The sequence below is a fragment of the Opisthocomus hoazin genome, chromosome 14 (assembly GCF_030867145.1).
Source record: "Opisthocomus hoazin isolate bOpiHoa1 chromosome 14, bOpiHoa1.hap1, whole genome shotgun sequence".
NCBI classification, from domain to species: domain Eukaryota; kingdom Metazoa; phylum Chordata; class Aves; order Opisthocomiformes; family Opisthocomidae; genus Opisthocomus; species Opisthocomus hoazin.
This window is the reverse complement of record NC_134427.1, coordinates 23163280-23176431: the sequence shown is the minus strand read 5'-3', so window position 1 is coordinate 23176431 and position 13152 is coordinate 23163280.

Below are 13152 nucleotides of genomic sequence, written 5' to 3'. Positions count from 1 at the left end.
CCCTGCGTGTGGGCTTTGTCCCAGTCCAGCAAACATGCCATACGGACACTGGGACCCACAGCAGCCCGGGTCCATCTGTGTCAATGACCACATCTCTCTCATGCAGACAGGCAGGATATGAGCAAACCAGTGGCTTGGAAAGAAGTTAAACTCCGGGTAAAGGTTGCAGAGGATGAATTCCAAAAAGTCCTTTCTTCTCTGCAGTTCATTGACACATCAGAAGAAACTCATGTACTGCCAACAAAGCCGAGATAAGCCTTGCAGACCATTGCACTTTAAGGAGGGCTTGGGGTGACATTATCTCACTTGGATTTTGGCGTCTGCATTTTTCTCCCATCACATGGCTGTGGCCCGCTGAGATGCTTCTGCTCGTTCTCTCTCCACTGGCCATATTTTGCCCAAAGTTTCCATGGTTGCCCAGCTGCTCCTAGAAGGAAAGCTAATGTGAACCAAGGCATTCAGCAGTCCTCCTGGAGACTATGATCAGTGTCACATGCTCTCTGTCCATACTTATCACTCATCCCAGGCTGGGATACCACAAAAAACACCTTTAATTCCTGTAACCAAAGCCAAAAAGACACTGACTGGTCTCATGTTCAGTGGATCAGTTTTCTCACAGGTGACATAACCTTCACCCCTCAGAGGCAGTGACAGACCCCACCAAGCAATGGCAGCTCCCAGCAGCTCTGTTGGAAGTGTGGGTCTCTGCACCTTGCCCACAACTTACAATGCCCATGCAGCCTGTGCTTGGTTGTCATCACCTTGGCTGTAACGGGAAGACAGATGTCAGAGACCTTTCTGACTGCAGTGTGACTCCCATGGAAATCAGCCTGTGGAACCACCACCTCACGCTGAAGCTCAATCTCCTCCCTGGTCCCACAGAGTGGGAGGTTGTATTAATACCCCATGAAGTTCTGATTACAGAGGGGATGTTATTTTTGGGCACAGCTAATATCATGCTAGCGTCTGAAGAACTGACTGACAGCAATTGATTTAGTGGGTCATGCAAATTAGGCAGATTATACCCAAAGCCATTGTGGTTATAGGTTTGATCCCAAAGGCATGAGCTGGATGAGAACTGGACAAACTGATGCTTGCAAACCCCATGACCAGCAACAGGCATCAAGCAACATTTGAGGTAAGCAAGGGAGAAAAAAGCTAATCCAGCAATGGCAATGGGTAACATTATTTGCTCCGTTAACCAGCACAACTGGCAGCTGCCTGTTACCTTACAAGATACTCCTAGGCTGCTACCACCACCAGCAGAAGGGGTTCCTGGGCAGGGACATTCTTTTTTAGACTGTCTATGTTTCAGGGCAGAAGGTTAATTAGGTAGTAGGGTAATGAGGAGTCATTAAATCTGCCTGCACCATGCTGTTAGCATAACAAGAGCAGACCAAGAAGGTTAAAGCTGGGATTCATGTTTTCCCATTGCCTTCAATTAACCTTTCCATGTTTTTGCAACTCTGGGCCCCAGAGATAGGTTCTGGGTGCCTCTCAGAGGCTGTTAATTAGCAGAACACAGAAACAAACTTTTATTTTAAGTAACTAGGATCATTATTTTGTCTTTCAGCATAAAATAAACAGTCAGGACCCACTTACCCTTTGAGCAATGCCACTGTCCCATCAAAGTTTAGAAGGGTGACTTAGGTCCCTGTGATTTATTTTGAATTGTTGGTCTACTCTTGCTTTCATCTCCTCAAGTGGAAAGCCCTGGGGACTCCTCTCAGCCCTCCACCAGCGAGATCCCTTTACTCTGCACCCTGCATGTGCCAGGCACAGCTAAGGCAGTGTCCCCTAAACTGGGGGGTAGGTGGGCTGTCGGGAGGCAGGTGTTCCCACCACCTTAGTCTGCACACCCAAAGCTGTTGGTCAATCAGCCTTCAAGAGGTCTCCACAAGGCAATTCACCACCAGTAGATTCAGAGACCCCACTAATTAGCAAGCAGGGCTAGGCTCTTAAACTTTTTTCCCTGAAAATAGATGATGTCAATGACAAATAGATCTGTGGGGTACACATGAACATCAGGCACATCCCAGGGAGTCACGATATGAAAGCTCTGACTAATGCACCACCTGGGGAGGATGACTCAGCCAGTACAGACACCACCTCCATGACTAGGACCACAGGTTAGGCATGCAAAACTGCACAGGACAGAACAAGCACCTGGCTGCAGGATTCAGTTCCTCTCATACTGACTTTTGTCTCATCTTCTGCAGAAAGTATCCCACTCTGAGATCTTTAAAGACTTCATCCTGCCTCCATTGACTAGAGACAGACTTTTACTCTGGTGGGGGGGAGCATCTGCTGCAGGAGAGAAACTACTTGCCCAGGTCTGGCACACTGCACCCTGCCATAGGAAAAACTTCAAATGAAAAGTTTTGTGAAGCATTTGGATGCGCCTCTGAATGCCAGGACATCTTCAGCACCGTGGGTTGAAAGAACAAGATGAACAAACCCCTACTGGTGGGTTACATAGAGCTGATGGTGGGTGGAGGCAAGGTCATGGACCCGATGCTTCCTGGGACTTCCTGTTGCATAGGATTTCTTACATGTGAGGAAGATCAGAGAAGACTGATGGTGATTTACAGTGAAGGAGCCAGAAAAGAGTCTGGAAAGGTCCAGGTACTTTTCTTACTGTGATGAAGTTCCTGGCTCAGTGTACGAAGTGGTGTTTTCTCCTATAGCTTTTTAATCATAGCACCAAGACACCTTTTTTCCACTTGACTTTCACTTCATTTACTCTTTTGGTGCTCATTCCTTCCCTCATCTTTCATCCACTTGCAGATGTGTGGTGAGATTCTCATGGCATCCCAGCTCTCTGAACCAGGTCCTTCCTTCTAGAGGCTGTCAACAGAGCATGCTGGGCTGTCTCACCTGCTAGCAAAGTGAGTATTTTCAGGGTCCGTGGTGTATTCATCGGTGGAGAGACATCTCAGCATCAAGGGACCTTCCATCACCACATGTTTACACAGCTAAACAGAGGGCATCAATTATTGCCCACATGCTGCTGCTCTGTCTTAAAACCAAAGGAGATCTGTGGATGACAAATGAGAAGTGTCCACAAGACAAGCCTTCTCCTCATCAGTCCATAGCAGCAAGAACTACATTGCACAGCTCTTATGTGCAGAAGCCCACAAAGCTCCCCTGAAAACAATATTATAAAAGCCTAAAATGGGACTCTGGGAGCATTCTTAAAACGAAGCTCTCCAAAAAAGAAATTCCTTTCCTTCTCTAACTCTTGCTTGTGGGAGTTGATGGAGCAGGGAGAGGCTTCATGAGACGGGATGTCCTTAACTCCACCATCAAGATGGATTGACCGTGGTGGGGCCCCACACTGGGCTGACAGTCTCCAGTCACATGCGCTACTTGTGATCCAGCAGCTCTCCTGGGACATGAAGCTCTCCACAGAGGGCCAGTGTCTCCTCCACACAGAGACACCATTTAGAAACCTCACATGAAACCAGTCAGTCCTAACACGCATGACTGGGCTTTGTCTCCAGGCCATCCTTGATTTACAAGGCAACTCCTTTTTTGTAATTTTTTTTTCCTTCCCCCATTAGTGTTATTCCAGCTCCACTCCAGCAGGATGAAAACCTTCTCTGAGCCCCTCCATACGCCCCTATCACTTGACTCACCCTAGACTCTGGGGGAGAGTTCCACATTGCCTGTCTCAGCACATCCCCTCCAGCATGAAGCTAGCAAGGACAAGCTGGCCACTCTTGTTGGAACAGGCACACATAAGCATAATGAGTGGGACATTTAGGACATCTACCAGGGTTGCCAAAGTGACTTGGAGCTCAGAAGTGGAACTGAGGACTGTTATCTGCCGTTGCCATGAAGATGACCTCGGGCCATTTAAATGGGATGTTTATTTCTGCAGATGAATGGACTTTTTAACTGACAGTTCATCTACAAAGCCAGCTTTGCACATGTGCACTAAATGATTTTTCCACCTCTTCTTTCAGGATTACCTTGCAGCAGCAAAGTAGCTGCTAAGGGGGATGAGAAGGTTCATGCCAACTCTCTCCTTTCTCACACTGTTTTGGAGACACTAATTTCAAGTACCCAGCGCCTGGCCCAGAGAAGACTGCCACACACCACAGTGTGGGGCTGCCTACTTGCAAGGTTCTCACCATCAGCCAGAGACATCCCAGTGGCTTGATCCCCTCGCAATATTCTTGAAGCATTTTCCGTCCCTGACAATCGCTGCTCTGGGGTGGCTCCACAACTACTAGAGCAGCAAAACTCAGCTGGTGTTACACAAAGACTCCTCCACATCACTGCCAGAGGTGCCACACACTGCAGACCCCTTAATAGAAGGGTCAGATCCTCTTTTTGCAGTGGGAACTTCCAGAGGCAGAGGTTTCTCCATTTTCTTCGATGGCTTTCATGAACCTGCAGTTCTTCTAGCAGAGTCCAGTTTCAAAGGGCAGGTTTGAAGCCAGCACATGTGACAACAAACCAGTTTTGTTAGCCACCACCTACATTAAATTACAGTTATTCATGGCTCATCCCTGAGCTGTCTACGAAGCTGTTGAAAGTTATTGGTTGTCAGTGAAGCCCAAAGTGAAGAAGGCCTTGAGTTCTTTGCTGTACCTTTGGCTTTTACTCCCTTTCCCCAGGGATAACCAAAGCTCAGACCACAGGAGGATGGCATCCTCTATCAGATATTAGGGGAGGTAATGCACACTTGTGTTTTCCTCTGCCTTCTCTTAGTCTCGATACATTTTTCTGCTGGCTATGGAGCATTTTGCACTTTACCCTTTCTGACTTTATCGCTGGTAAGCAGCCAGCTGACTCTGTCTGCAAGCTGCAGCGAGCAGGGTGGTACGGGTTGAATGTGAGGAATCACATCCGTCTTGCTCTCCCCATAACTTTAAAGAGTCTAAATTACATATTGTTTACCCAATCCATCTCGCACTGTGTTTCATCATTCCTATTTCCTGGAAAGGTCAACAGTACTTGAAGATGAAATCTGCGTTGGTGACTCTTCAAGAAGAGGCCATTAATCTTTATATAATTATCTCCAATTATTTCAAGAGCAATAACCCATTTGTCCAAACTTTTCTCAGAAGCTTGTTAAGCAGAGCGAGGGAATGAAAGGTAGGAGAGACTGGGAAATAGTCCTGAAACATTACCACTGAGCTTCTGGGTGCTGTGGCTGTCGTTGCTCCTCTCCTGACATTGTCCTGCTGAAGTCAAGGAGAATTTGCACCAGCAGATCAACCAGCCTGCAATTCCCATGCTGGCAAGATCACAGGAGGATCTGGTCTTCTCCTCAGATTCTGGAGATCAAATTCCAGATCGCCTGCTCTGGGTGACCCTGCTTCAGCAGGGGGTTGGACTGGATGACCCACAGAGGTCCCTTCCAACCCAGACCATTCTGTGGTTCTGTGATTCTTTGTGGGTTTTACATGAAGCGGCTGGACCTGTGCCTGTGCTGACAGAGCTAGGATTTACTTTAAGTGACTCTTAATACCCCAGGAAGATGGTTCCTGAAGTCAAAATATTCACATCTTCCAGTTCTCCAGCTGAACTCCTTCAGTGAAACAGATCCCCCAAATTACATAAAGATAAGATTCAGACACTAAACAAAAACCCAAATCCACTTACATTTTCTATCGGATTAATAAAGTTACCACATACACATGCAAAGGATTATTTAAAGGCTACAACAACTACACAGGGCAGGAGAGCTTGTTTAGCACTATGAAGCCCTATGATACTGTCAGTTTTAAAGCCAACTATTTAGAATTCAGTCAAAGAGCTGGTAAAGGGAAATGAATATAACGTTTGCATCTCAGCCCTGCTGCCAGAGTAGATGACCTTTAACCAGGGTTGTTGGCTAAGAGCATCAGTGCTTCCAATGGAGGTTCATGTGAGATCTTCTCAAAACAGCTCAGGGAAATGCACCTTGTGACATAAGATCCAGATGTAAGAACGCTGGCAAAAATGACATTTCTGTGTTAATGTACTAAATTTCACTCTTTTTCCTGCGAGTAAGATAGTTGCAACAAGGTAGCCAGGGCAACCTGACAGGTGTAATTTGTCAGGACCCCCTGTGCTCACAGGTAACACATCATTCTCTTGTTTCCTTGAAGAATACACACAGAGCTACAGGACTCCCCAGCAGGAAAAGCCTCTGAGTCCATACACCCGATTAATGCACCATTGTTAAGGCAGCACAGCTATTTAGGCTGAGTCTTCAGAGTTTATATGGGCACACAAGAAAAAAAATTAATCCTCTAGTATATGCTGTCATATAATATCAGCTCACACATGCACCATCAGAACCACTTACTCTTTGTCCCACACTGTGAAGCCACATGCACGTCCCAGCAGCATGCCTGGCTAGCCTGGAAGAGCTCAGGAGCTGAGGCTCAAATGGTGCCTGTGCCACATTTGCATTTCCAAACACCAGCTCAGCTATGGACCAATCCATGAACCCCTAAAGGACTCGAAGCGGGGTGCTCTCTCTTCCAGAGGAGTGCTGCATGCAGAAGGCGACTGATCTGCTCTCGCTGCAGACCACAAAACTCAACGGGGACAAGGGGAGCATTGTCACCAGACCCGGAACACTGCCACAGAGGGTTCCAATTTTTATAAAAACCAAGGGGAGAGGGGATGAATCAGAAAACCCAAGTCAACCCAAATCTTCAGAAGGCTCTGACAGAAAATCCGTAGTAGATGCAATACAGAGAGGACATTGTTCTCACTTATTTTCCTATCCAGTGCTTTACTACATCCTTCCCTACAGCGCTGCAAGGCAACACTGAAGGCTGGATACGTCTCAGCCCTCTGCATCTCACTGACAACACCAAGTTGGATTGAACACCAGTGTAATAGCCAGTAGATGCTCCCCTTCTGTCTGAGGAATCCTTTGGATTTGTGGGGTTTCTAGAGAAACAAGCGCTCTTTCCTTGAAGGTCAGGATCAACATCATCACATCAGTTTCAGCAACATCTTTAAAGTACAGATATGTCTGCAGTTTCAGGGATTTCCTTAACAGCTCCCTTCACCCATGAGGGGTTCAATTATCCTGAACTCTGAGGGCTTGCAATCAGGGCCTTCTAAGCCATCTGAAGGCAACAAGAGGCTGCTGCTCATTGCAAGCTCCAGTTTATCAAACGTCAAGCAGGAAGTCACATACACACAGGCACCCTCAGACTTAACACGAGGACATGATGGACAGCCTTCAAAGAGAAGCAGCTGGCAAGCATCCCTTTCTGCTTGTGACTACTGCCATGAAACTCCCCACGCCTCAGAAGTCAGAGTTGCAAATGCCCTGTCACCCTCAGCCAGCTTGACCCCCATTGGCCCCAGCTGATAAGAAAGTTGCAAGCAAAAAAACCAAGTGCAGGGTCAGCACGGGCTCGTGGGAACAGCAGCGATCTGGCTTTGGAGGGCAGAGATGCTTTCCGAGACATCCCCTCCTCCAACAGGAAGGAAGAGTCCCAGCACTCCACGTGTTTTAGACAAGACTATTCCTCCACTCACCCATCCTGACCAGCAGGAAGGGATGTGGCTGCAGTCGAACACGTACACAGAGGTAGATGCAAGTCCTCAGACAGTTACTATTGCCTAGCCCTTTGTGAAGGAGCACATCAGCAGTGTTTGGTGGGATCCAACCTGGAATTGCTGAAGATTTTGTGGTGTGGGGTCCACACAAGACTACCTGTAGTTGCTCTTGGGTGCTACAGGTCAGGGGTGGGGACTATTGACAAAAATATGGGGAAAGTGGGGCTTTTCTTCCCGCTGCTACAAAGCCTTCTGAAGCCAAAGGAGCATCTCTTCACGCTACCCATAAGAGAGGAAACCAGCAGCAGGCAGGATAGGTGTTGGCACCATCATTTGCTCTCTTCACTGTCCATTGCTACACCAGTTGTGCCAAGGGTTAAAACTGAAGGACATCAGCCTGGCGAGGGTGAAGGACATGACAAAGCTCATAGCTCAGCAGCACCACAGAGCTTGACAAGAATGAAAACATTTGCTGCACAAAAGCACTCCTGGAAAGGTGTCGGAGCTGTGCTCCAGGACTCCAGATCTCTCTGGCAAAGGAAGTAGGGTAAAGTGAATGCTGTCCACAAGATTTCAGGAATACAACTGGAAACGAAGATGTCAGTGTGGGAGTCAGTTTCTGAGCTTTTGATATCAGCATTCTTAGTGCCCCAGAACTAAACCCAAGCCTTCCTGAAGGATTGCTAAACAAAAATACACTGAGCATTTAAGTTGGATGAGAACAAGCCTCCCAAAAGCAGGAGGATTTGCCCACTCGCATCCCTAGAGAAGCATACTCCCAAAGGATTTGGTCACGCAGGTCCCCAGCAGCCCCCTCTCCACAATATTTTACCAGTTTGAATTCCCAAGGAACTGCCTCCAAGTTTTCCTATTCAGGTCCTGGAGGAGACCCACCATGCCTGACATCTGCATGAATAACCTCTCCCCCCAGGCATCCCTGCTTCCTACAGCACACTTCCCACATCTAGGGTAATGCAGACTCACACCCTGGAAGATACAGGGAGGGGAAAAAGCAGATACAGCTCCTTGGCTAATTAGCAGTATTAATTACAGTCAGGCTCAAAGTGATGTTGACTGAATTATACTGCTTCCCACAGGCATGATAAATTTTCAACACGTCATGTTTCAGAGCAGAGCATGAGAACAGATGAGTCAAGACCAGAAATAGAGAGAGGAAGGCAGGGTCTGTGGGAAGGTGTGTGGAGACAATCAAAGCATTGCAGCAGAGCAAAGGAAATGGGAGAGGAGAGATGACGTGAAGCAGCTGGACAAGGCAACAAGACGGTCACTGTTGCAAGCTCCCATTCCACCCTCAAGGTGAGCTCAGGAGGCCAACCTGGATGCAGCTTCTTCCTCTAGAGACAGGTTTCTCCCTCCCATCTCCCATTCAACCACAAAGCCCTCCTCCCCATCCCTGCTCCTAGAGGTGTACATCTACCACAGGGCACCATCCCGTTGTCAGGACACCACAAAGACCAGCAGCTCCCTCAAGGACAGGGAGCCAAGGGGATACCCCAGCCAGCAAGGCAGAGCCTGTCCCACAGTACCTGAGCAAGGTGAGCAGAGCAGGGCTGGAGAACGGCTGAAGAACCAAGAGCTGAAATCATTGGGTAAGCACAGGGTGATAAGTCACATTTTGAGATCAAGCCAGCCTATGGGTCAGGATATGGCTCAACAGAGCCCACAGCTAAGTAGGGGCATAATTAGGACTGAGCTAGAGCCTAGGACTCCTAGAGCTGACCTGAAATAGGGCTCCGGGTCCGTGGGTGGGGTGGAGGTCTCAGGTGAGGCTGCTTAGGGCCATTAAGACCAATTAGTGCCTCAGGGGTCCTGACAGCCACCTCCAGCCCAGGCCTGAATATATTTCAGGGTAAACAGCTGCGTTCATTTTGCAGGTGGGTGAATGAGTGTGTATGTGTCCATATGTTAGGGCGGTGTCAGAAGAACCTCTTAAATGATCCTTCCAGATGTTTCCCTGCTGTATGACCATACCCGTACGTTCTGATCCCTCTCATCTGATCACACACAAATAACTGAGCACAACTGACTCTGTGAGACAGTTCCAAACTTACTTATCTGCAGGTTAAATCCAGTGATTCAGGCTTGAAGTAAAGTGATTGTTTTTGCTTATCAACCCTCTAAGGACTGTTGTTCCAGTGGCTTTGACTTGAAAGCCATCAACATATTCCCACAGTTGGCAAAGCTATGAGGGCTGGACGCCCTAATCTGTGCCTCTCTCCAGACCACAAAGATACGCTGATCACACCAGTAAGCTGATTTCTTGCTGTGACACAATATCATGGGACTTGGCTTTACTTTGGTGTTGAAGCTTTAGAAAGTTAAGAGTTAGCTCCCATGCAAAGCCGTGCACCGGGACGACTGACTCCAAGACGAGCAGGAGGGCTGCAGATCAAAGTTCAGGAACAGACTCCATTTTAGCTCAGAGCTCTGGAGAACTACTTGCTATGGGTATCTCAAACTAGGAATGCTGGACCTGAAGTTACTGGTCAAGGACGGTCCCAGAATGCACAAACTGCCCAAAACTTGGTTGCCATTCACTTCATCTTGGGCTGAGCTCTTCCATCATAGTAGCACTCTTTTGGCGACACTCATTAACAAGATCTTTGCTATGATTTAAGAAATTCATGCTGCTTAGGTTTTACCTATTAGCCTTTCTCTTGTGATATTCGAGTATTGAAATGGACAGAATAGGTTGGGTAGGAATAGGCAAAAGCAGAAGGCTGTTGAGTTAGATGGTAACTAGGTGATCCAAAGCCTATACTAAGAGGAACAAAGGGATGTGAGAGAATGAGCACTGGACAAATCAAAGAGATGAATCAGGTACTCAAGACACCTACACTCCATGCAAAGACAGTGATTTTTCCACACCTTAGCTTCTTGCACAGAAAATAAATTGCAGAAACCGTTAAAGTTTAGCTGCAGAAGCAAGTTTTCAGAGGTCATCCTTCCAGCAGCTCCCTAAGTTAAAAGCAAAAGCTATGTGCTCTTTCTTGTGATATGATAAGACTGCGGTATTTCATTTCAACACGGATCTGTCTTTCTTCTCAACAAATACAACTGAAGCATTAGCAGGAGACACTGACAGATGGATGATGGTCTTTAGTAGGATCTCGTCCAGATGCTCTCCCCAGAACTTGAGAGTGTGTCTGATTTCCAAATGAAATCTGAGCTCCAGGCTGCAGACCAATCGACCTGCCCTAAAGGCAATGTGAAGACAAAGTATCGGTCCTCCTTCTCATCAAATGTATCAATGAGCAGTCGGTGTTTCGCCGAGTTATGGCTCCTCTGAGCTCGCCATGCATGAGACCAGCCAATCTCGCCAAGCCACCTTCTGTGCTGCTCGCGTGGGAATCAGTCAAGCACAAACAGCAGCAGAAAGCCAAATGAATTCTCCTTGACTTGTCATCTTCTAAATGGAAGGGCAGCCTGTGCGAAACGGATCCCAGGACGCTGTTGCTTGCCTGCACGATGCTGCATTGCTGGATTGTGCCGTGGCTTAATTCAGAAGTAGCCTCTTCATTCTGATAGTTTAAGTGACCCTTAACGTCAGCCTTGAAACTGAATTGTGTCTCCAGGACACTAGTTGACTGTACAAGAAGATTGCTCTTTTCCTGGGGTCTCCGAAGGGGGCTGGAGCCGATCTTTGTCTCCAGCAGAACAGAAAGGTCCATTCATCCCTCTGTCACATGCAGAAACATGACTGTCCCAGAATAGGACTGCAGGATACTTCCCCAGTGGGGTCGGGAGGAGAGGTGCCATGCGGAATCGTGTGCTCTGGGAAGAGAGCCAAGGAAAAGCTGGCCAAAGGGTTCAAGGAGGCACCAACCCATGCGCTGTGACTTCTGCCCTAGGACGAGATGAGCTATGTGAGGTGCATATTTCCTGATCTGCCCAGGGAGTGGAAGCATGCAGAGGGGCAGACACACTTAGGGAACGGTGGGAGGTCACCTCCTGATGCCCTGCAAAGACACTAGTTGGTAATGAACCTGTTTGCTCCCACCCCAGGCCAGACTGAAGGCCCAGCCTCCATGTCACAGCCATCCATCAGGGTACAGAAGCGCTTCTCTGAGGTCCAGAGTTAACTTTGAGACACTTGCTTGTATGCTGGAGACATCTCTGAGCACCACTGACCAAAACAGGGGGGGGACCAGCTGGCTGCCCTTGAAGCGAGGCCAGAGAAGGGCTGTACCCATCCAGCCCAGACCACTAGCTGGTTTTACCCTACAGTTCCATCCTCAGAGGCTCATGTGGTCTGCCACACGCCAAGACAAGATGGGCAAGGAAGATTGAAGCTGGAGAAAAGAAAGCAAAATGGCCAAGCCTAAACACTACATGGCAATGTCAGCTAAGAAAGTGAGAAACAGGATCCTCCAGCAGACTCCATAAGCATCCTACTCCCCCCAAAAAAACCATAAAGTGACAGTTACAAATCAAACAATCAACTTAAAAATAAAAACAAAACAAGAAAACCAGATCCCTCCACACCAGCCTGTCACGTGTGTTGCTTCTGGCACCCGAGCTGGTGAGACCAAAGTGCTGTTGGGGACACGTCTGTCCACGTGCTATCACATCTCTGTCTGCAGAGCAGGCATGTGCCAAGACCTGAGCAGCGATGGAGAGATGGGGGGATGCCAGACCCCTAAGATGGGCTCTCCAGGCTGGGACGCTTGCTAGGATGAAGAGAGCAGAGTCTGAATGGAGGTTTTGTTCTCCACTATTCTGAGTGAGGAGTCATCTCCGATAAACAAGGGCCTGCAGTAAATAAAGGCATAACTTTTCTATGGGTTATCCACAGCTCTGATTCATCAAGTCTTCAAGAAATCGTGGAAATGCTTCAGTGGAGAAACACAGATAATTTGCTTTCACACAAAGAAGGAAGAAAGCTCCCAAACAACCAACACAGATTATCTCTACCCTATTTACAAATCTTCACCGCGGAGAAGAGCTAGGCTGGTCAACTCCTCATTCGCATCTTTGGCCAGGTCTCAAGGTGAGAGGGAGTCTAATCTATTCTTGTGTCTGGATCCACTCAGAAAAAAAGGCTGGAACGGGCTATACGTACAACAATATTTTAATGTGAGCTTCTATAGTTGAGGTTACCGGGAAAAGGGAGGCTTCTCCTTCCCCAGCACCTCCATAAGGACTTCCTATACTCTGTCCTCTCTGCTAGAATGGAAACCACAGGTCCCCTCTGCCTTGCTTGCAGTAGTCCTCTTGCTCCTGAACACTTCCTCAGAAGCTCCAGGTGGAGCAGCTGGCTTTACCCACCCCGGGCAGAGAGGGCTTTGATGCCTCCTTTCCCCACATGTGGTCAGGGCTGTGGCTTCCTTCACCCAAGCACAGCCACGGGGCTCCTCCTAGCCCGTCACTACTACGTTCCAAGCAGGCACGCTGCTCTGTGGTCAGCAGCCTTCCCCCAGCTCCCTCCCTCCCCCTCCAGCTTTATTTGTTTATTATTTTCATCTCCTTCACGGAGCCATCCCGCGTTTCTTCTGCTTCGCCCTCCTCCTCCATCCCCGTCCCGCGCCTCGCCTATTGGCTGCAGGGGCTGCGCTCAGGGGGAGCCCTGCGATTTTCTATATAACCAATCGCTCCATTTGGAGAGACCTC